The 27,412-nt window shown below is 42.6% G+C and overlaps 1 protein-coding gene across 27 annotated transcripts in view; it reads left to right on the plus strand.

The window, feature by feature from the left end:
* The window catches only part of LOC126953309 (uncharacterized), a 598,727-nt gene that overhangs the window by 197,016 nt on the left and 374,299 nt on the right, over positions 1-27,412 (plus strand). For 2 of the 27 annotated variants that reach the window (XR_007725183.1, XR_007725186.1), the window contains exon 1: positions 6,764-20,183. The exons of 23 other annotated variants lie outside the window; for them this stretch is intronic. The gene's annotated coding sequence lies outside the window, so the exon portion shown is untranslated. Of the gene's footprint in view, positions 1-6,763; positions 20,184-21,359; positions 21,503-27,412 lie in introns of those variants that run through there. 2 more of the 27 variants (XR_007725204.1, XR_007725206.1) reach the window with 2 other exon arrangements.

Raw genomic sequence — 27,412 nt, forward strand, 5'->3', positions numbered from 1 at the left:
CTTAAAAATACTAAAAAACTAAAATGAATTAGGTTCTTTCATTATTTAAAATTATTTCAATTTAAAGGTTTGTTTCATTAAAGTAGCCTTGACTTTCACAGTTCAAAATAATGTTAATATAAAATACAGTTGAAATAATCTTTCTAAATAACGGAAATAGAAGTTTTAATATTGAAATTTTATATATCGAATAACCTATTAGTAAAATTTATAATGTTTCAACCAGAAACAGAGAAATCAACAATAACATGCATTTTTTTTTTTTTTTTGAGACAAAGTTTCGTTCCATCACCCAGGCTGGAGTGCAGTGATGGGATCTCAGCTCGCTGCAACCTCCACCTCCTGGGTTCAAGCGATTCTATTGCCTCAGCCTCCTGAGTAGCTGAGACTACAGGCGCCCGACACCACGCCTGACAAATTGTTGTATTTTTAGTAGAGACAGGGTTTCATCATATTGGCCAGGCTGGTCTCGAGTTCCTGACCTCATGATCCACCTGCCTTGGCCTTCCAAGGTGCTGGGATTACAGGCGTGAGCCACATGCCTGGCCAAAACCACGCAATTTTAAGGAGTACTCAGACACGTCAGTGTATCACACATCAAACAGATACCAAATAAGAATGCTAAGGATTTGATCAATGTAATTAATAAGTAGAATTAAGAGCTACATTTTATTTTGTATGCCACTGAGAATGGAACCTTTCAAATGCACAAGATTTATTTCCAAGAGTTCATCATGTCTTTATTTCCATTAGTTTTAAATGTCTGGATAAATTGGTGATTCTTTTTTTTTTTTTTTAATTAATTTATTATTATTATACTTTAAGTTGTAGGGTACATGTGCATAACGTGCAGGTTTGTTACATAAGTATACTTGTGCCATGTTGGTGTGCTGCACCCAACAACTCATCATTTACATCAGGTATAACTCCCAATGCAATCCCTCCCCCCTCCCCTCTCCCCCCTCCCCATGATAGGCCCCTGTGTGTGATGTTCCCCTTCCTGAGTCCAAGTGATCTCATTGTTCAGTTCCCACCTATGAGTGAGAACATGCGGTGTTTGGTTTTCTGTTCTTGTGATAGTTTGCTAAGAATGATGGTTTCCAGCTGCATCCATGTCCCTACAAAGGACGCAAACTCATCCTTTTTGATGGCTGCATAGTATTCCATGGTGTATATGTGCCACATTTTCTTAATCCAATCTGTCACTGATGGACATTTGGGTTGATTCCAAGTCTTTGCTATTGTGAATAGTGCTGCAATAAACATACGTGTGCATGTGTCTTTATAGCAGCATAATTTATAATCCTTTGGGAAATTGGTGATTCTTTACCATTAAGTTTATAATAGTTGAGTTCTACTCTTCTAAACTTCTCTTCTTAGAATAGGTGTGTAGGGCTCTGGCTGAAACAAGTGGCTTTGAACAGCTGGATGTGGTGACTCATGCCTGTAATCCCAGGACTTCGGGAACCCGAGATGAGCGGATCACTTGAGGTCAAGAGTCCGAGACCAGCCTGGCCAACGTGGAGAAACCCTGTGTCTACTAAAAATACAAAATTTACCAAGATGTGGTGGCAGGCACCTGTAATCCCAGCTACTAGGGAGGCTGAGGCAAGAGAATCACATGAACCCGGTAGGCGGAGGTTGCAGTGAACCAAGATCAAGCCACTGCACTCCAGCCTGGGCAACAGAGCAAGACTCTGTCTCAAATAAATGAATGAATGAATGAATGAATGAATGAACGAACGAAAACAAGAGGATTTGAACACTTCTTCAGTCTAATGAGACTGAACTTTTGCCACCCCTACCCCCACCCCCAGCCTTTTCTAGTCTGCATAGAACTTTGGGGAAGGGTTGAGGAGGAGAAAGTCTCTTCAGCTTTATAGAGGACATGGGAGAGACAATTCCAAGAGACACTTGCCATGAGGATTGGGGTGCCTGCAGGAAGGCAGCATTAGCATTGGATTTTCTGCCGGGTGCGGTGGCTCATGCCTGTTATCCCAGCACTTTGGGAGGCCGAGGCGGGCGGATCACAAGGTCAGGAGATCGAGACCATCCTGGTGAACACGGTGAAACCCCATTTCTACTAAAAATACAAAAAAAAAAAAAAATTAGCCGGGCATGGTGGTGGACTACAGGGTCGCAGCTATTCGAGAGGCTGAGGCAGGAGAATGGTGTGAACCCGGAGGCGGAGCTTGCAGTGAACTGAGATCGCACCACTGCACTCCAGCCTGGGTGACAGAGCCAGACTTTGTCTCAAAAAAAAAAAAAAAAAAAAAAAAAAAAAAAAAAAAGCATTGGATTTTCTGGTTGAGTGACTGCTCAGGCTGACTTGCCAACCTGCCCCTATGCCTCTCTGGGTTGGGAGAAGAGAATGAAGAACAGCCAATGGAGCAGCCCACATACCTCCCTTTTAGTTTGGCAAGGATATGCATGGTCTCTAAGGGTGAAGTGGACACTGGGAATGGCAATTGGTCCTGAGCCATCTTGCTGGAACTGTTCCTAAGTGGCTGGCTTTTGGTAATGGGAACCAAGGCAGTGAGGGGCTACCATAAGACCCTCAGAGGAATTCACATCCCACCCGGCATTATCCAGAGACGCAATCGTGGCCACTTATGCAGGGAGACATTTGCCTTTCTCTCCCTACCAGTTCTTCGTGGGAGGAGGATACACTGGAGGCAGGGGAACGAGAAAGAAATGTGTAAAAGGCTATAACCCAGCCCTTCCTGTTTAGAGTCCAAGTAACAGCTGTGCCTGACCAAGGCAGGAACTTACAGAAAACCAAAATTGAATTTGAGAATAAAAATGTAAATTGATCAGGCTGGGCATGGTGGCTCACGCCTGTAATCCCAGCACTTTGGGAGGCTAAGGCAGGTGGATCACCTGAGTTCGGGAATTTGAGACCATCCTGACCAACATGGAGAAACCATGTTGCTAGTAAAAATACAAAATTAGCCGGGCGTGGTGGCGCATGTCTGCTGAGATCATGCCATTGCACTCCAGCCTGGGTGACAAGAGCGAAACTCCATCTCAAAAAAAAGGAAATTGATCAGGAATATAATGACCAAAAGTATGACCCCTAAATTATGAGATCTGCCTAAGGTGTCATTACAGATGGGAAAGGGGTTTATAAATAGCAATTTGGGGCCAAGCACTGTGGCTCATGCCTGCAATCCCAGCACTTTGGGAGGCCGAGGTGGGTGGATCACCTGAAGTTGGGAGTTCGAGACCAGCATGGTGAGACCCTGTCTCTACTGAAAATACAAAAATTAGCCAGGTGTGGTGTCAGGTGCCTGTAATCTCAGTTACTCGGGAGGCTGAGGCAGGAGAATTGCCTGAACTAGAGAGGTGGAGGTTGCAGTGAGCTGTCATTCCATTGCACTCCAGCCTGGCCAACAAGAGCAAAACTAAAAAAAAAAAAAAAAAAAAAAAAAAAAAAGTAGTCATTTGGGGGCGGGGCTTTCTGGCTCACACCTGTAATCCCAGCACTTTGGGAGGCCGAGATGGACAGATCGATGGAGTCTAGGAGTTCGAGATCAGCCTGCACAATATAGAGAAACCCTGTCTCTACAAAAAATACAAAATTTAGCTGGACATGGTGGTGCATGCCTGTAGTCTCAGCTACTTGGGAGGCTGAGGCAGAAGAATTGCTTGAGCCTGAGGGGTGGAGGTTGCAGTGAGCCAAGATCACACCACAGCATTCCAGCCTGGATGGCACAGTGAGACCTTGTCTCAAGAAAAGATAGCCTTGATGTGATTAAAATAAGACCATTTCATGTTAATTGCCCACTGAGAGGATAACACTCAAGTGAACCCAGTTTCAGATTCTCCTTTTTACCTCATTATGATATCAGATATTCATCCTCTATCCAAATTCATCCCAGAAGAGTTGGTATTAAGTACTTAGCTTCTAGGAGCTTTGTTATTAGGCCTGGAGCCCTTGATATTATGTATGGTGTGAAGTGTATGTAAAGATGAAAAGATGACTCAAGGCAGTAGGTGTTTGCTTAAGTGAATTATTTGTGATAATTGCATGGCCTCTGTACACAAATGGAAATATCTTCATTTTAAAAATTGGGTTTGCATTGTCAACAGTGTGTGGGACAGCTCCTGAGACACCTAAAAAATATATGATAGACAAAGGAACACTGAGAGATGCTTATAACTACTGAGTTGAAGGAGCCATCCTCCAAGTAGAAGACTGTAAGCGTTATGATACCGTGTCAACACAGCTTAATAAAATGCTACTTTACAAAGGGAGAAATAGATACAAAATATCATTCCTAATGTTTTCCAGAAAGTCAGTGAATGAACTGAGAAGTGGATCCAGGATTTCCTGTATCAGCACCATAGGTTTTATCATTTATATAATCCTTTTTTCTGTCACTGTCAAGATTTTAAAGGGGGATTATGGTTTGATTTAAAGAGAGTAGGCAATTCAGGCATACCACACAAAGCTGTTAAATCTCAGAGGCTTGAGATTTCTTGGCTCCTTTTAAGTTTTGGAAGCAGAGCACTCCTAGGGAATGCTATTCGGAATTGGCTTCATGGAGAAAATGTAGCTTTTGGGCAGTTAGCTTTTGAAGCTGAGAGAGGATAATAGGTTGGTGAACAAGAAGGCGAAAGTTGCTTCAGGTTTGAAAAGTAAAGGAGTGAGGAGGCTATAGTCTCGTGAAGACTCTCATTGTAATAGTTCTTTGCAGGACCAAGTGGTTCTCCAGATCCAGCTCAATTTTCCCGAGTGCATTTTCTGAGTTGTGATAAAGCCCAGGTACCCTCTCACGGAGTGACTATTTCTTTGTGCCCAATTGCTAGGGCTGTGCTATCATCTTGGCCAACTGCCCATTTCCTTTGGGTCTGAAAGAACAGTTCAATTTAAATTGGATTGTATAGATTTAGGACTTGGAGAAAAGTATCTGGAGTGACTTTTTGTTTGTTTGTTTGTTTTTGAGACGGAGTCTCGCTCTGTCACCCAGGCTGGAGTGCAATGGCACGATCTCAGCTCACTGCAACCTCTGCCTCCTGGGTTCAAGCAGTTCTCCTGCCTCAGCCTCCAAATAGCTGGGACTATAGGCGCATGCCACCACGCCTGGCTAATTTTTTTGTATTTTTAGTAGAGATGGGGTTTCGCCATGTTGGCAAGGATGGTCTCGATCTCTTGACCTTGTAATCTGCCTGCCTTGGCCTCTCAAAGTGCTGGGATTACAGGCGTGAGCCACTGCGCCTGGCCAACTTTTTTTCTTTTTCTACCTCCTACTATGAGAGATCCCATCTTTGATGGATGACTCAGAATTCAAATTACACCTAGAAACAAACATATCAGGCTTGAGGGTAGAGAGGGAGAAAAGAACAACTGTCCCATCTGTGTTTCATCCTGAGTGGGAGGTTCAAATCTAGGTATTGGCAGAATGAGATAAAGGAAGGAGAGATTGAGAAAGAGTGGAAGTGGGATGGAAAGTTATTAAGGGAAGGCATTCCGGGACAGTCTTCACCCACTCAAGAGATTACAGGATGCCATGGAAGAACTGAACCACCTCTGTGGGCTGCACCTCAGGCCCTGTGCAGACTGTTTTTATTGCTTAACAGGTATTGAGTCACCTTGTTAAATGCCATCCCTAATATAGAGATGGGCTTATTCCTTGCCCCAAAGCTATTGGGAGCCTAGTTAGGAAGACAGGTCACACACACAGGTCCCAACACCACACAAGAATGGTGCTCCTGTCATTCTCTTAAGTGGTTTGCCAGGTGGAATGAAGTTATCTTGCTGGGAGTCCTCTGCCAGAGAGTTCAATCTGATGAGAAATTTGAAATTTGATGCAACTACATTGCATCAATAGTAAGGGTTTTGGGAAGCGTTCACTTTGCTACATGTTGAGAGAGACTTGATTCTTGGCACCGAGGAAGAGAGCTAATGGCCCTCACCCTGCACGTGCTTGAGTGTGAAGTGGTTGAAACAGAATTTTCTTTTTTTGCGTTTTAATTTTAGATGATATTTTGATAGGGTCATAAGAATAGTGCTTCCTACCTAGGCCCATTGCTAATACCACTGTATTAAGTCTTCTTAGAAGCCCACGAACGTGCCTGCTAAAAACTCCTGGGGGCTCCCTGTGCTAGACATAGGGGGACATATAAATGGTTTTGAATTTCAGTTTCTGTGTCAGTGAGAATTCTGTGCCAGAAAAGAGCATCTGCTCTTTATTTTACAGATGAGGAAATTTAGTCCCAGAGAGAGTGTGATTTGCCCCCTCCCTTGAGATTAGCCGACAGAGTCAATAAGAAAAATCTAGGTCTTCTGATTCAGTCCAGTGCCTTTCTCTGTATGTCGCACTGTTTCCCTCATTATCTTGAGATTTGCTGGAGCCACAGGACTACATAATGGTTGTGCATATGTGGATTTGAGTGCCACAGTTGAATTAACTCATGTCAATCTCAGTCCCAAGTCTGTTCCCACAACACGTGGTAAATCGTCACTCCTTGTGTTCTCAGAATTGGGTGCCTGGAGGATATCATAATCACCCGGAATAGTTTTTTCTGTTGCTGCCTGGTGCACACATCTCCTCTGCCTTGACTTGTCTGAAGTCTTTTCCTCTTTGAGGCAGGGACTGAAGGGGTGGAGCCCAGCTGTTCAAGTGCAAAGGCATGCAGCCTTAAGCTGAGCCTAATTTCAGCCCATTGAGTAGTACTAATTTTGACTCAATATATTTTTGAAAAACCAGGCCATACGGATTTTTTTTTTTTTTTTTTTTTTTTTTTTTGAGACACAGTCTCACTCTGCTGCCCAGGCTGAAGTGCAGTGGCATGATCTTTGCTCACTGCAACTTCCGCCTCCCAGATTTGAGCGATTCTCCTGCCTCAGCCTCTCAAGTAGCTGGGATTACAGGCACGTGCCACCACACCCAGATAATTTTTATGTTTTAGTAGAGGTGGGGTTTCACCATGTTGGCCAGGCTGGTCTCGAACTCCTGACTTCAGGTGATGTTCCTGTCTCAGCCTCCCAAAGTGCTGGGATTACAAGAGTGAGCCACCGTGCCCAGCCCAGGGTATAGTTTTAAGGCAAACGTAGTTCTGTTTTAAGAACGCTGGTTTGAGGTGCACTGAGATTTAGCAGGGAAGGGTATTTATTACCGTGGACCTGGTGATGAGGACTCCATTGTGTCTTCTCTGAGCTAGAACTTCTCTTTTGAATTGGCTTCATGCTTCAAACTCATGACCTCTCTTACCTTATTGGTTGGCAGGTTTTGTGCAATGGATTTTATCAGTAAGGAACTACATTTAAATCTTGCAGTTAGATAATGTGATTACTTAAGGGGACTTTCACTATTTTAGGCTGGGACTCCAATCAAATAAATCCCAGGCCCTGCCCAATCCGTGTGCTCAAAATTTTCGAGTTTTCGGTTGTGATGGGTCACCCTTTGTATATTCTTACTGTAGTGCACAATGCAAAATGTATCAAGATAATTAATTGGATTTAGGTGTTCACAGTGCTATTATGGAACATTACTCCTTTTAGTGTGACACGCATTAGGCTCTGTCACTTGTGTCATGCTAGCCTGATTAGCACCTCTTCCTAGGGCTGTACCCTGACTCTTTTTTTTTTTTTTTTTTTTTTTTTTTTTGAGATGGAGTCTCACTGTGTCACTCAGGCTGGAGTGCAGTGGTGCGATCTTGGTTCATTGCAACCTCTGCCTCCTGGACTCAAGCAGTTCTCCTGCCTCAGCCTCCCTAGTAGCTGGGATCACAGCCACCATGCCTGGCTAATTTTTGTATTTTTAGTAGAGACAGGGTATCACCATGTTGGCCAGCCTGGTCTTGAACTACTGACCTCAAGTGATCTGCCCACCTTGGCCTCCCAAAGTGCTGGGATTACAGGTGTGAGTCACTGCACCCGCCCCCCTGACTCATTTTTAGAGAAGAAATGTTCTGTTTTCTAGAAGCATTTTCTAACGTCTCAAGGGGGCAACCAAAGTTTACTTTCGTTGTTCTTCTGTACGTGTGCCTGGTTTCCTGAAGTCCTTTGCTTGGGAACAACTCACTCAGTGAGACTGCCTGGGGTATTGTAGCCTCAGGTGTTGGTGTTGTAGGGTTTTCTGTGCTTGCCCTTCTGCCACAACCTCTGCAGTTTCTCATTTCCTGCTCTGCTCCCTGAGTCCCAGGTACTGGTTGCTCATTTGGCTTTATTGCCTATCAGAGGCATGGGCAGGTGGCATTGCAACACCTCTGCCTTTGTTTCTTCCTTCTTCCCACGAGGGCTGGGAGAACAGGAGGGAGAGGAGGCAAAGGGGAGCACGGGTGCTGATTGCCCATTAATTTAAACACAGGAGAAGGGTAACTGGAAACAGGCTTCCTTTCTGACCCTACAAAGCCTCTTCTCTCCTCTTTTCTGCTGTAGGCCCTTCATTCCTCTTTCTTGCTTAGGTTCTATATCTTATGGGATTTCTTACTTTAGGTATATAGGGACTCTCTAAAAATGTTTCTATAGGCTGGTCTGGAAACCTAATCACTGTTTATGATATTGTTTCTTTGTGAAGCTGTCTTATGAGATCTAGATAAATTGCAAACACTCCTTAGGAATATGAACCATCTGCACGTTTTGGTAAGTAAACATATCCTTTGTTTTTGAGTCTTTTTAAATTTGTCTGCACTTCATTTTGGAGTCTAGAGTTGTGACATGTAGTTTTAAAGATATCAGAGGGCACAAAGTGTATTCTTTCCTGGCATTAAATCTCATTTGCCACCTCCCCGCGCTTCTGAGATCTCTACATTTTCCTTTCCGTGGGTATCTTTCAGAGGATCCTGTTCTGGTCTTTGGATAATTCTGCTTTTGGAATACAGCATGTGGCTGGGGACTTGCTTTAAAGTGCTATGCAGAGTTTTCTCCTTTTAGAATGCATTTTTTTTTCCCCTTGGTTGACTTCACTAGATACTGCAAACCCAAGAAGAATCCCATGGTTGCAGATCTGGTATCGATTATCATTAATTCTTCTCTTTATGACTCTGACACTTAAATACACATTTAGAAACAAACCAAATAAACATTAAATGGCATAACTAGATTTTGGACTTGGGTGGTCCAGTGAGTTTCAACATGTGCTTCGTTTAGAAAGGTGGTTATAAAAACACTCCATTTAACTACCCCCATTAAATGATTGGAATATATTTTTAAAAATTTTTAAATGCATGAGTTCAGATATTTTAAAAAAGAAACTTGGAATTATTTATAATGTATTCTCGTACAAATCAGCTGAAAAGGGAAAGTAAATTTTGCTTATATGGGTGCTTAGTCTCTGTGTTTCAGTTTGGCTGGTTGATGGATTGGTCTCTAGCCGTGTGGCTTTGGTGAAGTCACTCAAGTCTCTGAGCTTTGGTCTCTTCAGTTGTGACAGAGAGTATTTCCCAGTTGATTCCCAGGCTCTCTCCCACTTTGGAAATGCTCAAACTCTGCAATTCTGTGAATTTAAAATTTGATATTTAAAATAATCATGTGAAACAGAAGATATACTTACTTACTCAGCCATGGAAGTCGGGAGATGGCAAGTTCTGGAATGATCAAAAAAGGTTTAGGAATAGTGTATAATCCTGAACCTTGTCTACAAAGTCAATCCTTCTTTGTTACCGTGTTTATTGAACTGTACGTATGGTTGGGACAATAGATGGGGCATCTGGAAAAAAATATTTAAAAAAAAAAGTATGGGCAGAGACGATGCCTCAGGACCTTAAATGTGTTGTCATACAGTGTTCAGTGATAGTGCTGTTAAATGCAGTGCTCTATGATTCAGCCCTATTAGAAGCATTTTGGATTTGGCCCAATGGTGTTTTGGTGGTTTTTGGATTATGTGTTAGGAGTCAGAGCGTCTAGAGTAGTTCTTGGCATTGGATCATCATGGCGGACAGGAAGCAGGACTAGATTGCAGCTCCAGACAGAGCAGCTTGCGGAAGCTCGCATTGTGAATTTTAGCTCCAGATAGACTGCAAGAAAAAACCAGCCATCCTGAGAGGACCCACAGACCCTCTGGAGGAAGTGGACTGCTCCTGCAGGAGTCAGGAGACACCCTAAATACTGTGAGTGCCCTAACTGTGGAAGTGGGAAAGGGAGACCCTCCTCTCCCAAACACACCCCCACTGGAGCTGAAGGTCTGTTTGTGGGAGAAGTTTCTGACTTTACCTGGAGCTGAGTCAATTTAGAGAGCCGAGTGAAATACAGGGGTAGAGGAAGCAGCAGAAGGGCCCTGGGAGCTCGCTGTGTCCCTTAGCAGGCCATTCCTGCCTGGCACCACAGAGATCCATTGGGAAGGTGACCAGAGGAGGAGCAGGTAAAACTCCACTGGGAGAAGGAACTCTCTAGCCAAACTTTGTAACAATTTGAACAGGACAAGAAGCCTCCTGGTCAGAACTTGGGGGAGAGTGCAAATCTAGTGTATAGACACCACAGGCTGGGGAAGAACCAAGCCTTTTTCTTTTGCAGCTGGGAGGCAGGTAGCCCAGGGCAAGTTTTCAAGCCCGTCGTGCCCTGTACATGGAAACAGACTTGGGGCTATTGGCAGGGGGCGTGATGGGAGTGAGACTGGCCCTTCAGTTTGCGGGGGAGCTGGGTAAGGCCTGTGACTGCCGGCTTTCCCCCACATTCCTGACAACCAGCATGACTCAGCAGAGGGAGCCATAATCCTCCTAGGTACACAACTCCAGTGACCTGGGAATCTCATCCCCATCCCCCACAGCAGCCACAGTAAGACCTGCACATGGAGAGAGTGAGCTCAAACACACCTAGCCCCACCCCTACCTGATGGTCTTTCCCTGCTCACCTTGGTAGCAGAAGACAAAGGACATATAATATTGGGAGTTCTGGGGCCAGTCCCTCTCTACACAACTATAGCTGATGCTGTCTGGAAAGTGCCACCTGCTAGCTGGAGGCCAACCAGCAAAAAAACAGAGCATTAAGCCACCAAAGCTAAGGACCCCCACAGAGTCCATTGTACACCCCTGCCACTTCCACTGGAACAGGTGCTGGTATCCACGGCTGAGAGACCCATAGACGGTTCACATCACAGGACTCTGTGCAGACAATCCCTAGTACCAGCCCAGAGTCAGGTAGACTTGCTGGGTGGCTAGACCCAGAAGAGAGACAACAATCACTGCAGTGTGGCTCACATGAAGCCACATCCCTAGGAAAAGAGGGAGAGTACTACATCAAGGGAACACTCCGTGGGACAAAAGAATCTGAACAACAGCCTTCAGCCCTAGACCCTCCCTCTGACAGAGCCTACTCAAATTAGAAGGAATGAGAAAGCTAAACTTGGTAATATAATCAAACAAAGCTCTTCAACACCCTCAAAAAAATCACACTAGTTCACCAGCCATGGATCCAAACCAAGAAGAAATCCCTAATTTACCTGAAAAAGAATTCAGGACGTTAGTTATTAAGCTAATCAGGGAGGGGCTAGAGAAAGGTGAAGTCCAATAAATGGAAATCCAAAAAATGATACAAGTGAAGGGAGAAATATTCAAGGAAATATATAGCTTAAAGAAAAAAACAATCAAAAATTCAGGAAACTTTGGACACACTTTTAGAAATGTGAAATGCTGTGGAAAATCTCAGCAATAGAATTGAACTAGTAAAAAAAAGAAATTCAGGACTCCAAGACAAGGTCTTCGAATTAACACAATCCAACAAAGACAAAGAAAAAAGAATAAGAAAATAGGAATAAAGTATCCAAGAAGTCTGGGATTATGTTAAATGACTAAACTTAAGAATAATCAATGTTCCTAAGGAAGAAGATAATTCTAAAAGCTTGGAAAACATATTTAGGGGAATAATTGAGGAAAACTTCCCTGGCCTTGCTAGAGACCTAGACATCCAAATACAAGAAGCAAAAAGAACACCTGGAAAATTTGTTGCAAAAAGATCACCGCCTAGGCACATTGTCATCAGATTATCTAAAGTTAAGACAAAGAAAAGAATCTTAAGAGCTGTGAGACAGATGTACCAGGTAACCTATGAAGGAAAACCTATCAGATTAACAGCAGATTTCTCAGCAGAAACCCTACAAGCTAGAAGGGACTGGGGCCCCATCTTCAACCTCCTCAAACAAAAAATTACCAGCCAAGAATTTTGTATCCAGTGAAACTTAGCATCATATATGAAGGAAAGATATAATTGTTTTCAGACAAACAAATGCTAAGAGAATTCGCCATTACCAAGCCACAACTAAAAGAGCTGCTAAAAGGAGCTCTAAATCTTGAAACAAATCCTGGAAACATATCAAAACAGAACCACCTTAAAGCGTAAATCACACAGGACCTATAAAACAAAAATACATGTTAAAAAGTAAAAACAAAGAACAAAATAGCCAAGTACACAGGCAACAAAAACATAATGAATGCAAGGGCACCCCACATTTAAATACTAACATTGAATGTAAATGGCCTAAATGCTCCACTTAAAAGATACAGAACCCCAGAATAGATAAGAACTCACCAGCCAACTTTCTGCTGAGTTCAAGAGATTCACCCAACACATAAGGACTCATATAAACTTAAAGTAAAGGGGTGGAAAAAGGCATGTCATGCAAATGTACACCAAAAGTGAGCAGGGATAGCTATTTTTACATCAGACAAAACAAATTTTAAAGCAACAGCAGTTAAAAGAGACAAAGAAGGATGTTATATAATGATAAAAGGCCTTGTCCAACAGGAAAATATCACAATCCTAAACATATATGCACCTAATACTGGAGTTTCCAAATTTATAAAACAATTACTGAGACCTAAGAAATGAGATAGACAGCAACACGGTAATAGTGGGGGACTTCAATATTCCAAGGATAGCACTAAACAAATCATCAAGACAAAGTCAACAAGGAAACAATGGATTTAAACTATACCTTGGAACAAATGGACTTAACAGATATTTACAGAACATTTCATCTGGCAACCACAGAATGCACATTTTGTTCAACAACGCATGGGACTTTCTCCAAGACAGATCATATGATAGGCCACAAAACAAGCCTCAATACATTTAAGAAAATTGAAATTATATCAAGCACTCTCTCAGACCACAGTGGAATAAAACTGGAAAATCAACTCCAAAAGGAACCTTCAAAACCATGCAAATACATGGAAATTAAATAACCTGCTCCTGAATGAGCATTGGGTCAAAAATGAAATCAAGATGGAAATTTAAAAAATCTTCGAACTGAATGACAGTAATGACACAACCTATCAAAACCTCTGGGATATAGCAAAGGCAGTGCTAAGAGGAAAGTTCATAGGCCTAAGTGCCACACCAAAAAGACTGAAAGAGTACCAACTGACATTCTAAGGTCACACCTCAAGCAACTAGAGAAACAAGAACAAACCAAACCCAAACCCAGCAGAAGAAAAGAAATTACCAAGATCAGAGCAGAACTAAATGAAATTGAAACAAACAAACAAAAAATGCAAAAGATAAATAAAACAAAAAGCTGGTTCTTTAAAAAGATAAATAAAATTGATAGAATAGCAAGATTAACCAAGAATAGAGAAAATCCAAATAACTACACTGAGAAACAAAACAGGAGATATTACAACTGACACCGCTGAAATACGAAAGATCGTTCAAAGCTCCTATGAACACCTTTACGCACATAAACTAGAAAACCTAGAAGAGGTGGACAAATTCCTGGAAAAATACAACCCTCCTGGCTTACATCAGAAAGAATTAGAGGACCCTGAACAGACCAATAACAAGCAGCGAGACTGAAATGGTAATTAAAAGATTACCAAAAAAAAAAGTCCAGGACCAGATAGATTCACAGCAGAATGCTACCAGACATTCAAAGAAGAACTGGTACCCATCCTTTTGACACTATTCCACAAGATAGAGAAAGAAGGAACCCTCCCTAACTCATTTTATGAAGCTAACATCACCCTAATACCAAAACCGGGAAAGGTCGTAACCGTAAAAGAAAACTGCAGACCGATATCCTTGATGAACATTGATGTTAAAATTCTTAACAAAATACTAGCTAACCGAATCCAACAACATATCAAAAAGATAATCCACCATGATCCAAGTGGGTTTCATACCAGGGATACAGGGAAGGTATACATCTGCAAGTCAATAAATGAGATACACCACATAAACCAAATTAAAAACAATCACGTGATCATCTCAATAGATGCAGAAAAAGCATTAGACAAAATCCAGCATCCTTTATGATTAAAACTCTCAGGCCAAGCATGGTGGCTCACGCATGTAATCCCAGCACTTTGGGAGGCCAAGGCAGGTAGATCACCATGTCAGGCGTTCAAGACTGGTCTAGCCAACATAGTGAAACCCCATCTCTGGTAAAAAGACAAAAAAATTAGCCGGGTGTGGTGGCGTGCGCTTGTAATCCCAGCTACTCGGGAAGCTGAGGCAGGGGAATCGTGTGAACCCAGGAGGCAGAGGTTGCAGTGAGCCAAGATTGCACCATTGCACTCCAGCACAGGTGACAGTGCGAGATTCCCTATCAAACAAACAAACAAAAAACTCTCAGCAAAATCGCCCGTACAAGGGACATACTTTAATGTAATAAAAGCCATCGTGACAAACCAATAGCCAGCATAATACTGAATGGGGAAGAGTTGAAAGCATTCCCTCTGAGAACTGGAACAAGGCAAGAATGCCCACTCTCACCACTTCTCTTCAACATAGTACTGGAAGTCCTGGCCAGAGCAATCAGAAAACAGAAATAAAGGGTATCCAAATTGGTGAAGAGGAAGTCAAACTGTCACTGTTTGCTGACGATATGATCATACCTTGAAAACCCTAAGGACTCCTCTGGAAAGCTCCTAAAACTGATAAAAGGATTCAGCAAGGCCTGGCGCGGTGGTTCACGCCTGTAATCCCAGCACTTTGGGAGGCCGAGGCAGGTGGATCATGAGGTCAAGAGATTGAGACCATCCTGGCCAACATGGTGAAACCCTGTCTCTACCCAAAATGTAAAAATTAGCTGGGCATGGTGGCATGCGCCTGTAGTCCCAGCTGCTCAGGAGGCTAAGGCAGGAAAATCACTTGAACCTGGGATGCGGAGTTTGCATGAGCCTAAATTGCGCCACTGCACTTCAGCCTGGCGTCAGAGTAAGACTCCGTCTAAGAAAAAAAAGCAGCAAAGTTTCCAGATACAGGATTAATGTGCACACATCAGTAGCTCTTCTATACACCAACAGTGACCAAGCAGAGAATAAAATCAAGAACTCAATCCCTTTTACAATAGCTGCAACAAAACAAAACAAAACTTAGGAATATACCTAACCAAGGAGTTGAAAGACCTGTACAAGGAAAACTACAGAACACTGCTGAAAGAAATCATACACAACACAAACAAATGGAAACACATCCCATGCTCATGGATGGATAGAATCAATACTGTGAAATGACCATATTGCCAAAAGCAATCTGCAAATTCAATGCAATCTCTGTCAAAATAGCACCATCATTCTTCACAGAATTAGAAAAAACAATTCTAAAATTCATATGGAACCAAATAAGAGCGCACACAGCCAAAGCAACACTAAGCATAAAGAACAAATCTGGGCTGGGTGCTTACGCCTGTAATCCTACCTCTTTGGGAGGCTGAGGCAGTTGGAACACTAGAGGTCAGAAGTTCAAGACCAGCCTGGCCACCATGGCGAAACCCCCATCACTACTAAAAATACAAAAATTAGCTGGGCGTGGTGGCGGGCGCCTGTAATCCCAGCTACTTGGGAAACTGAGGCAGGAGAATTGCTTGAACCCAGGAGGTGTAGGTTGCAGTGATCAGAGATCGCACCACTGTACTCCAGCCTGGGTGACAGCGTGAAACTCCATCTCAAAAACAAAAAACAAATGACAGAACAAAACAAAACAAAAAAACAAGAACAAATCTGGAGGCATCATACTACCTGATTTCAAACTATACTATAAGGCCATAGTCACTAAAACAACAACATGGTACTGGTATAAAAATAGGCACATAGACCAATGGAACAAAATAGAGAACCCGGAAATAAACACAAATACTTTACAGCCAACTGATCTTTGACAAAGCAAACAAAAACATAAAGTGGAGAAAGGGCACCCTTTTCAACAAATGGTGCTGGCATAATTGGCTAGCCACATGTAGGAGAAGAAACTGGATCCTCATCTCTCACCCTATACAAAAATCAGCTCAAGATGGATTAAGAACTTAAACCTAAGACCTGAAACTATAAAAATTCTAGAAGATAACATTGGAAAAACCCTTCTAGATGTTGGCTGAGGCAAGGATTTCATGACCAAGAACCCAAAAGCAAATGCAATAAAAACAAAGATAAATAGCTGGGACCTAATTAAATGAAAGAGCTTTTGCATGGCAAAAGGAACAGTCAGCAGAGTAAACAGACAACCCACAAAGTGGGAGAAAATCTTCACAATCTATACATCTGACAAAAAGCTTATATCCAGAATCTACAATGAACTCAAACAAATCAGTAAGAAGAAAACAAACAATACCATAAAAAAGTGGGCTAAGGACATGAATAGACAACTCTCAAAAGAAGATATATAAATGGCCAACAAACATGAAAAAATGCTAAACGTCACTAATGATCAGGGAAATGCAAATCAAAACCACAATGGATACCACCTTACTCCTGCAAGAATGGCCATAATCAAAACAAACAAACAAACAAACAAAAAACAAATAAAAACAGCAGATGTTGGCATGGATGCGGTGAACAGGGAATACTTCTACACTGCTGTTGGGAATGTGAACTAATACAGCCACTATGGAAAACAGTGTGGAGATTCCTTAAATAACTAAAAGTAGAGCTACCATTTGATCCAGCAGTCCCACTACTGGGTATCTACCAAGAGGAAAAGAAGTCATTATTTGAAAAAGATACTTGCACACACATGTTTCTAATGGCACAATTCATAATAGGAAAATCATGGAACCAACCCAAACACCCATCAATCAATGAGTGAATAAAGAAACTGTGGTATATATAAACAATGGAATGCTATGCAGCCATTAAAAAGGAATGAACTAATAGCATTTGCAGTGACCTAGATGAGACTGGAGACTATTATTCTAAGGGAAGTAACTCAGGAATGGAAAACCAAACATCTTATGTTCTCACTGATATGTGGGAGTTAAACCATGAAGAACATAAAGGCATAAAAATGATACAAAGGTCTTTGGGGAATTGGGGGGAAGAGTGGGAGGAGGGTGAGAGATAAAATACTAAAAATATGGTGCAGTGTATACTGCTTGGGTGATACGTGCATCAAAATCTCACAAATCACCACTAAAGAACTTACTCATGTAACCAAATAATACCTGTACCCCATTAACTTATGGGAAAAAAAACAGAGTAATTCTTTTACTCCTTATAAGTTGACATTTTGCATGTAACTCCCCAGGAGAGAGAGAGTACTTCTTCTTTTCATTTTTGTTTCTCTTTTATGTCTTTACATGATTGTCTTTGTTCTCTTTCTCTATGATCCATTCTATCTTTTTTTTTTGTTTGTTTTTTGAGAAGGAGTCTTGCTGTGTTGTCTAGGCTGAAGTGCAATGGTGCAATCTCGGCTCACTGCAACCTCTGCCTCCTAGGTTCAAGCAATTCTTCTGCCTCAGCCTCCCAAGTAGCTGGGATTATAGATGTCCATCACCATGTCCAGCTAATTTTTTGTACTTTTTTTTTTTTTTTTAATTTCTTCAAGAGATGGAGTTTCACTCTTGTTGCCCAGGCTGGGGTGCAATGGTGTGATCTTGGCTCACTATAAACTCTGCCTCCTGGGTTCAAGCGATTCTCCTGCCTCAGCCTCCCCAGTAGCTGGGATAACAGGTATGTGCCACCATACCCGGGTAATTTTGTATTTTTAGAAGAGATGGGGTTTCTCCATGTTGGTCAGGATGCTCTTGAACTCCTGACCTCAGGTGATCTGCCCACCTCAACCTCCCGAAATGCTGGGATTACAATAGGTGTGAGCCACCACACCCGACCTTTTTCATATTTTTAGTAGAGACAGGGTTTCACCATGTTGGCCAGGCTGGTCTCGAACTCCTGGCCTGAAGTGATCTGCTCATCTTGAACTCCCAAAGTGCTGGGATTACAGGTGTAAGCCACTGTGCCTGGCCAATCCATTGTCTCTTGTGATCCATTTCCCACAGCAAAGAGGTTTTTGGAGGTGATTAGTTGTCCTAGGTTACTTCCATTGAGGGTTCTTAACTGGTTTCCTTGAGTAAGAATTATAGATTAGGTGGTGATCTCATGAAACCATTGTAGAGGGGGTGGTTATACAGTGAACAAATATGTTAAATGTTAAATAAACTTGGCACTTTAACTTAGGTGTTCTCAAAATCAGATCTTGACTGTTATTTAAGTCTGGTTCCTGCAAGCAGAGCCTGGGGCAAGCCATTTGGATTTGTCACAGAGGTAGCCTTTGGGCAGATGCTAATGGCACATGAAGAAAGAGTGACCACAGTGTTTTATGTAGGTTCCTTTGATCATTCTTAACTGGTTTTTTAATATTATACCAACATTTAATCAGAAACCAACATAATTCTCAGTACTCTAACTCTGGGAATCATCTCTATATTCCAGCCCTAAAACCTACAGTGGAAGATTGGCTGTTTTGCCAGTATCTCATGTAAGAAACTCTTCCTTGAGAAAAACTATAGCAGTGAAGCCTTAGGATTTCTTCCTGTTTATCCCAGGATGCTGAGGGAATTCGGGAATAATATCTTTCAGTATCTCAGAACCCTACACAGTGCCTCTTTTCTTAGTGTAGTCTTTCAGTTGGATTGGGTTTCTGAGGCCCCTGTAGGAATCTTCCTTTGGAGTCTTTATAAACCAGATAGCATCTAATTGATGAGAGAAGCCAGAGAATACAGTAAACCTTGTCCCTTCTGTCTTACTGTACTATATCCATCTATACCGATTTTTTAGGTTTAAGTTGTTTTAAACTCTAAATGTAGAGTAAACATTAAAGTGTGTGTTTTACTGTTCACACTTAGCAATGGTAAATTGTTAAGAGAATAAAAAAACATAAGCAACACATAAACCCTACCTTTTAGTAATAGGCTGGTAAAGTGTCATTAAATCCTTAGAAATCAGACAGACATGGGCAAAATTCAAGATATTGTGAGTACCTTGTTAGGATAATCGTAGTAGGGACTTCTGTCTGCCTATATCTATCCTGATTTTCTTTTTTCTTTTTCTTTTTTTTTTTTTTTTTTTTTTTTTTTTTTTTGAGACAGAGTCTCGCCCAGTCTCCCAGTCTGTAGTGCAGTGGCACCATCTTGGCTCACTGCAACCTCTGCCTCCCAGGTTCAAGTGATTCTGCCTCAGCCTCCCTAGTAGCTGGGATCACAGGCATGCACCACCAAGCCTGGCTAATTTTTTTGTATTTTTAGTACAGACATGGTTTCACCGTGTTGGCCAGGCTGGTCTCAAACCCTTGGCCTCAAGTGATCCACCCGCCTTGGCCTCCCAAAGTTTTAGGATTACAGGTGTGAGCCACCATACCCAGCCCTGATTTTCTCTTTGTGGATGGTTGGGCTGTTTAAGAAACACGGGGTTTTTTTTTACTGTCTCCACTTAGAACCTTGTTGTTTAGGTCTTTTTCTATGAGTTCCATAGGCATATTTTTGCCATGATACTTGCTTGGACTTGATATTTCTAGGCTTCTCGAGGATTTATCATTCTATCATCTAGGCATCCTGCCTTCTGATCATTCTCCTTGCTGCTTCCATGCTGGAAGTGATGCTAGAGGCACAGGTCTGTGCAATTATTTCTACACCATAGGTACACTGCGTGCTTAATGGCAGAGCCTGTATTTGTCAGTTGGTGGTTTAGACAAGTTACAGGTAAAACACTATGAAAGCCTGTGTCTAGATTCTTATCTCTCTTTCTCTAGCGGAATCAAACAGACAGAAATGAAGTTGAATGCTGGGAAGTCTTTGTTTAAAAAAGTAGATGTTGTTGTCTAGAATCACAGAGACACTCAGAAGGAATTGGGACTGGATGTGGAGGAAAGACATCATAAAACTTTACATTAAAAGCCAAAGGTGTGAAGTTAGGTCTAGTCAAAAGTGTTAATTCTGAAAGACCAACACACATCATCCTGGACTGTGAAGGTGTGCCTTCTGTAAGTTGAATGGAATGAGATCTTCTTCAGTGCACCTGATGTCTTGGGAAGGGTGAGTTGAGGCATGGTAGATGTGAAACATGATCTCATTATAAATGTTCCCATTTGTTTTATGTGTTCAGTTTGTTTTGTGCTATCTAGATAGGAAATCTAAAGGCTGAGAAACTGTCTGCTGTAGACATGGCAGTGATTCTTTGATACGAAATAGTTGGAGGGGATCCGAGTGATTGCGTGACTTATTTTTAGACAATACAGGGACTCCTTTGCAAAGGGAGGAGTTGGGAAGAATAGACATGTTAGGAACCAAGTTAGCCTGGAGTTTTCTCTGGTTGCCTGAAGCTCGAAAAAAATTGGAAGAAGAAATTACTCAATGAGAACTCACACAAACCTGCTTCTCCAATTATGCCTGAGTGGCCATGTCAGATCTGTGAACCTCTCAGCTTGCTTCTTAACAAACCCATCGTTTTACAAGGAAGATGATCTGGGTTAGAGGAATTATTAATTATGTTTCAGCTCACAAATTCCTCTTTACTATCACCCCTTTAGCCCCATGTAAACTCTGTTAGGGTTTGGTTAAGTGTAGAAACTGATATCTAAGCAAGAGTAAGAAGATGAAGTCACTTATCTCGAAATTTCTTTAAACCTTTAATTATTGTAAACAAAAGATCTGGTCTCTTTGGAGCTGGTAGTAATGTCTTAGTTTTGTGGCTGTTAGTTTTTCGACTCTATCAGATTGAGTCATTGTTTGACTTGAAGATCTAGAATAACATATCATCTATAAAGAAATGATTACAGTAATTGATCTTGATACTGCCTCCTCCTAATTGTATTTATATAATTATCTAAAAGGGTTTTTAATAGAATTACTGCAACAAGCCTGAAAAAGTCTGTGCTAAGTGGTAGCACCTTGAAACAGGATCATTATGATCCCGCCTTCAAGGGGCTTTTGGATTTATCTAGCCTGCTATATGGCTGAGTACTAGACTCAGTTACCCCATTCCTCAGCAAAAGAAACTATACAGAAGTTTGAGGGAATGTCAAACTCTTGGCGCACAATTTACATTTAGTAAACACTTGATAGGCAGTTGGTAGTGGGTGGCAGCATTTGCAGATGAATTCTGAAGTAGATGGTGAATGATGCTGAGATTTTATTTACCAGTCCCGGCTGACACTGCCTGGGCTCACATGATAAGATCCTGGTAGGATAGCATTTATTCTTCTTTTGCAGACTCAGCTAAGAGGACTTTGCAGTTGAGTCTGAATCTTGATCCATGTAGTCCATCCCCAGTGGTGCTATTTAGAAGGCCTTTTGTTGTCTGAGCGAAGTTGTCTTCCTGGCCTTACTACCGAATCTTGGCAAAGGATCAATGGGTAAGCCCCATCCTCCTAAGATCTCATATAACATAACTGGTATCAGGACACTGATTACATGCAAGCAGTTCCCACACGAAGAGCTTTAAAATTGAGATTTTTCTTTGAAATTTAAAAGAAGGTGGAATAAAAATGTGCTTGCTTTCCAACATAGATCGATTAGCTGGCACGGAGAGAACACTGGCCTTTGAAATCTATAGGCATCCTGTTGCAGGCCTGACCCAGCTGACCCTGGGAGATTAGTAATGGTCTGTGCAGCCTGCTCTGTCAGCAAGTCTGGCAGGGCGTGCACAGATGGTGCCAGTTGGAGAAAATCACTGCCGAACAGTGCACTAAAGCCTCCGCCTTGGCCATTCTGCCTTGGAGGAGGAGCCGAGAGTGAGACTGGGTGGTTTACAGACATGTTCCTGCCAAATGCCTTGGAAGAGACCTCAGAGGATGCCAGTCCGGGTTTAGGATGCATTTGCTGATTATTACTTAAGTAATGTTTTCTTGTCATAGCTTAGGCCTTCCTGAGTTGTTGGGCATCTGGGATTTTTACAGGGTCTGTGGCCTTGGGGTTGTTCTGAAAGGGAATTTGAAATGAGAACTGATCTCATTCCAAATAGTCAAGCATAATGCAATACTTGTTTTCCTAGAGTCAATCAGCCTAGGGAAAATGCGAGTAGGCTGGAGTGGGGAGGAGGAGGAGTTTGAGAGTTTGAGTAATCAACTTAACCCGGGGTAAAAAGAATTTTATTATAGAAAGCAGCACACATGACCTCTGTCCTTCCAGCTGCCACCAGTTTCTGGGTTGTCGAGTGATACCCTGAAAGTTTACAGTCAACACTCCTCGTGTGGGGTCAGTCCTAGAAATGGTGACGCTGCTCTCCAAAGATAGGAAAGAAAAGGACCTCATTCCATTGAGCTATTGACTGAAATATTTTCTCAACAAAGTTGAACTGAACTGAAACTGTAAGCCTGTTCTTCCTAATTAGACATTTTATTCTTTGAAAATTCTACTTGGAGTTGCGTTGAAAAGTCAAAGTTAAGGAAATGCATCTTTCTAAAATACTTCCATCTGAGCTGTACTTCAACAGTTTGAGGACAGGCTGAAAATATATTAATGTTGAATGAAAGATGTGAGGGTGTCTGGGTGTCTGTAATTACAGAGGGTAACTGGATCAGTGAGTGGACTTTTCCCATTCCCACCTTTTTTGGTATTCTTCCTACCACAACTTTGTCTTTTAAGTCTCCAGGTTAGTTCTGGCATTGTAGCTCGTTACTGTTTAACAGACTTGTTTCATTCCTTTTGTGTTGTTTTATGAAATGTGGTGGTGTTTCATTCTGGAAGAATTTTCCTTGGAGATGCTGCTGCTGTGAAATGAGAACTTCTCTTTTAGGTTCTTGAATGACTGTCCCCCACCCAAAGATACAAAGAAACCAATCCTGTTCAATGCACTCTAGTGCTTTTGAAATTGGGGTATGGGAACACGCCCTGGAGGAAGAGCTGAGAGAGTGAACAGGGCATTTGCCAACCTCACACAGTGAGTGCAGACTGACACGTACAGCAATACTTGCTGGAATCTGGAAGAGAGAGATAGAAAGCACACTTAAATCAGACAGAAGTCTATCTTTTCTTGTTTAATAGAGCGTAGCTCAGGCATGATAGCTTTATCGACAAGATGGGAGGCCGAAGAAAGGAGAGAAGTCAAGGATGACTCAAAATGTGAGTTAGGAGAAAGCAGTGGGTACTGAAATACTTTGGCAAGAGGAAGATGAGGAGTTCGGTTTTAAGTAGTTCGTTTTTGAAATGTCCATTAGGTCTTTGGATATCCGGGTCTGGGTTTGATCAGAGAAGTCTGAGATGGAGATAGTAATTTGGGAGTTGCTGACACACAGCTGGTGATGAAGCCACAAGTGAGTAAGGTAGCACAGAGAACGAAGAGAAATGGGAGTGGATGAAATTCAGTATAGAACTAAAAGAACACTGTGATTTCTCTCCTGCGCTGGTATTTGAACAATGATATGTATTTGCCTAGTAGAAGACAAATAACAAAAATGACTTGGTGATCGTGTGTGGATCACGCTTGTTATATCTTTGATAGGGAAATTCAAAATGGTCTTTGAAAATGTAGAAATAAATTCTTGAGAATGACCCTGAAGTAGATTTTTGGAGTGCTTTGGTCCGTTTCACAGATGCTTTACCATTTGAAGTAGATGCCAAAACAAACGAGAAGATAGATAGCTCAGGGTTTGTAGTACATGAAGCCAGCATCTGCTAGTTTATTTAGTAGCAGGAGCAGGAAGAGCAGAGGGAGAAGAGTGCAGCAGCCGCCAAGAATAAAACCTGGTCAAGAGGCCACATCAGCCCAGCTTGGCAGACAGGCCTGGTGGCTTTGGTAATTATACTGGTGCCTGCTGTATGTGGGCCTTTTCCACTGAGTTTAAAAAAGGCTTTCCTCTAACTACCAGGTCTCCCAGCAGTTGGGCCACTTTTGCCCTTGGTGGTTTTTCCCTGTGGAATCTTTGTCGTGTCTGTGCTCCGTGGCTGTGTTTGCTGACTCCAGGGTAATACCCTTGGCCCTGCTGTTTCACGTGGCTCCTGCCTGTCTCCCCCTCCTGACTGAGCTCATAGAAGGTTTGTGAGGACATGCCCTTCGGGAAGAGCCCAGGAGAAGCCACATGACTGTATGGCTAGACCAGCACACGTGGACTTTACCGAAGCCTTGTCTTTTTCTTTTTCTCCACCTCCCTCCCTTTTTAATCTGTTAGTACTTTTGACATAAATAATATGTAACTGACTCAGATCTATAGAAATATCATGGTGATGAGGGACCATTAGCACTGAGGCTTCCTTTGGGTTAATAATTTCATTATGGATAGAACTCCTTTTTGACACTCACTCTTTTTTTTAAATTTTTTTTTTTGAGATGGAGTTTTGCTCTTGTTGTTCGGGCTGGAGTGCAATGGCACAATCTTGGCTCACTGCAACTTCCACCTCCTGGGTTCAAGCGATTCTTCTGCCTCAGCCTCCCAAGTAGCTAGGCTAATTTTTTGTATTTAGTAGAGACAGGATTTCCCATGTTGGTCACGCTGGTCTCGAACTCCTGACCTCAGGTAATCCACCCGACTTGGCCTCCCAAAGTGTTGGAATTACAGGCATGAGTCATTGCACCCGGCCTTGACACCCACATTTGCCACCAATTCTATTTTAAGTATTCTAACTCTGATAATGATATAGGAAGAAAACATACTTTAAAACTGTAGGGAAATCAATCCCAAAAAGAATTCCATGCTTCTTCCTATGTATACTTCCACTATCTGTAGTCCCAAAGTACATCTCCAAGAGGCATTTTTGTTTCTATCCACCTTGGGGGTGTTGCTCGTATCACTTTATGGGAGGAGAGATCCATAGGTACCAGTTAATAATGTATTTTGGGCCTCTTGTTATTTGTATGATTCTTCAGAAGGGGTCATAGAGTACATTGAGACCAGGGTATCCTAAATACGTGCAGTTGGAAACACTTCTGGCATTTGTTGAAGTTTTTGTTGTTGTTGTTTTAAAACTCCACGCTGCTATTCTTAAGTTTGTTTTCTCTTTTTGCTCCCATCAGTGTTTTCTTTTTTAAAATATTCATCCACAGTCTCCTTTATATAAATATCAGATAGTAATAAATAGTTAGGTTTAGTCTCTCTTTTCTTCCCCCTGCCTGTCATGTACTAACTACTATGCTGCCTCCTGGACTCAAAGACGAGTAAGAAATGGTCTCTGTCCCAAGGAACTTAGAGTCCAGTGGTGGTGGTTGCAGGGGGTTGGTGGGGGTGGGTGGACATAAATAGGTGCTTTTAGTGCAGTATGATATGGGCTATGGGAGTATAACTAAGCCATTCTTGGCAGGGACTGAAATCAGGGGCCACTTTTGAGAAAATGCTCTGGCTGGATCTTAAGGAATGGCCTGGAGTTAATCTTCTTTTTTTTTTTTTTTTTTTTTTTTTTTAAGACGGAGTCTCACTCGGTCGCCCAGGCTGGAGTGCAGTGGTGCGATCTTGGCTCACTGCAAGCTCCACCTCCCGGGTTCACGCCATTCTCCTGCCTCAGTGTCCTGAATAGCTGGGACTACAGGTGCCCGCCACCCACCTGGCTACTTTTTTGTATTTTTAGTACAGACAGGGTTTCACTGTGTTAGCCAGGATGGAGTTAATCTTATCTAGGAAATAGGGCTTGTTTCCTAGCCAGAGGGGTGATCTGGGACTTGACCATCATGCGGTAGGGCGATAGCTACAATAGTTTGGTATTGCTGGGTTATAAGGGGGTAGGGGTCAAGTGCTGGAAGACAAGGCTGCAGAGCAAAGCCAAGATCAGGTCTTAGACTAAGCGTCATGTATGTAGCTGGCAACGTGTATTCAACAGTAGACTCCTTTTCCAGCTATGTGGAGTCTGGAAGGAATTGGAGAAGTGGGAAAAGATGTGCAGTAGGGAATCCAGTTAAGTGGTTATTGCCAAATGGATGAAAGATGAGGGCCTGCTGGGTGTCATGGCTCACACCTGTGATCCCAGCACTTTGGGAGGCCGAGGCGAGTGGGTCACCTGAGGTCAGGAGTTCGGGACTAGCCTGACCAACATGGCAAAACCCCATCTCTACTAAATTAGCTGGGCGTGGTGGCACATGCCTGTAATCCCAGCTACTTGGGAGGCTGAGGCAGGAGAATTGCTTGAACCCAGGAGGCGGAGGTTGCAGTGAGCCAAGGTTGCGCCATTGCACTCCAGCCTGGGCGACAGAGTGAGACTCCGTTTCAAAAAAAAAAAAAAAAGAATCCGGGCGCCTGTAATCCCAGCACTTTGGGAGGCCGAGGCAGGTGGATCATCTGAGGTTGGGAGTTTGAGACCAGCCTGACCAACATGGAGAACCCCTGTCTATACTAAAAATACATTAGCCGGGCATGGTGGCGGGCCCCTGTAATCCCAGCTACTCGGGAAGCTGAGACAGGAGAATCGCTTGAACCCAAGAGGCAGAGGTTGCGGTGAGCCAAGATTGTGCCATCGCACTGCAGCCTGGACAACAAGAGTGAAAACTCCGTCTAAAAAAAAAAAAAAAAAGGTGAAGGTCTGAATGGAGGCAGGTGTAGGCAGTGGGGATAGTCAAGAGGAGACGGATATGAGGAATATTTGGAGATTAACTCACAGGACTTTGTAATGGTTGTGATGTGGTAGTTATGGTGTAGTGTGTGTAGGGGGTGGTAGCAGGTGAAGGTTAGGGCTCTTAATTTTCTAGCTGAAATGATTAGATAAACGTTACCAGCTAGGATTGGAAACAAGGGAGGAAGGGGGTTAGGAGGTAGGGATACCGATTGCGAGTTTGTTCCATTAACACATTTCTTAAACATTTCTTCAACTCTTAAACTGCACCTACGGTCATGTTTTACTTCTCCCTCATAAAAGTTAAGGTGGCCGGGCATGGTGGTGCTAACACTTGTAATCCCAACACTTTGGGAGGCCGAGGTGGGCGGATCACTCGAGACCAGCCTGGCCAACACGGAGAAACCCCATTTCTACTAAAAATACAAAAAATCAGGTGGGCGTGGTGGGGTGCGCCTGTAGTTCCAGCTACTCAGGAGGCTGAGGCAGGAGAATCGCATGAACCTGGAAGGCAGAGGTTGCAGTGAGCCGAGATCACACCATTGCACTCCAGCCTGGGTGACAGAGCAAGACTCTGTCTCAAAAACTCACACACACACACACACAAAAAAAACAGTTACGGTATATGAAGGTATATGTTCAGGCTAGGCAGTAGCTATTTTGAAAACTCAGGACTAAAGGAATTCCTGGGAGTATGTATAGGATGATTAGAGTTGCAGTGTCCATTGTCATGCAGTAGAATATCTTGGAGAGGTAGGTACACAATGGTGAGCCATCAGCAGGCAGCATTT

The sequence above is a fragment of the Macaca thibetana genome, chromosome 4, assembly GCF_024542745.1.
Source record: "Macaca thibetana thibetana isolate TM-01 chromosome 4, ASM2454274v1, whole genome shotgun sequence".
NCBI lineage: Eukaryota > Metazoa > Chordata > Mammalia > Primates > Cercopithecidae > Macaca > Macaca thibetana.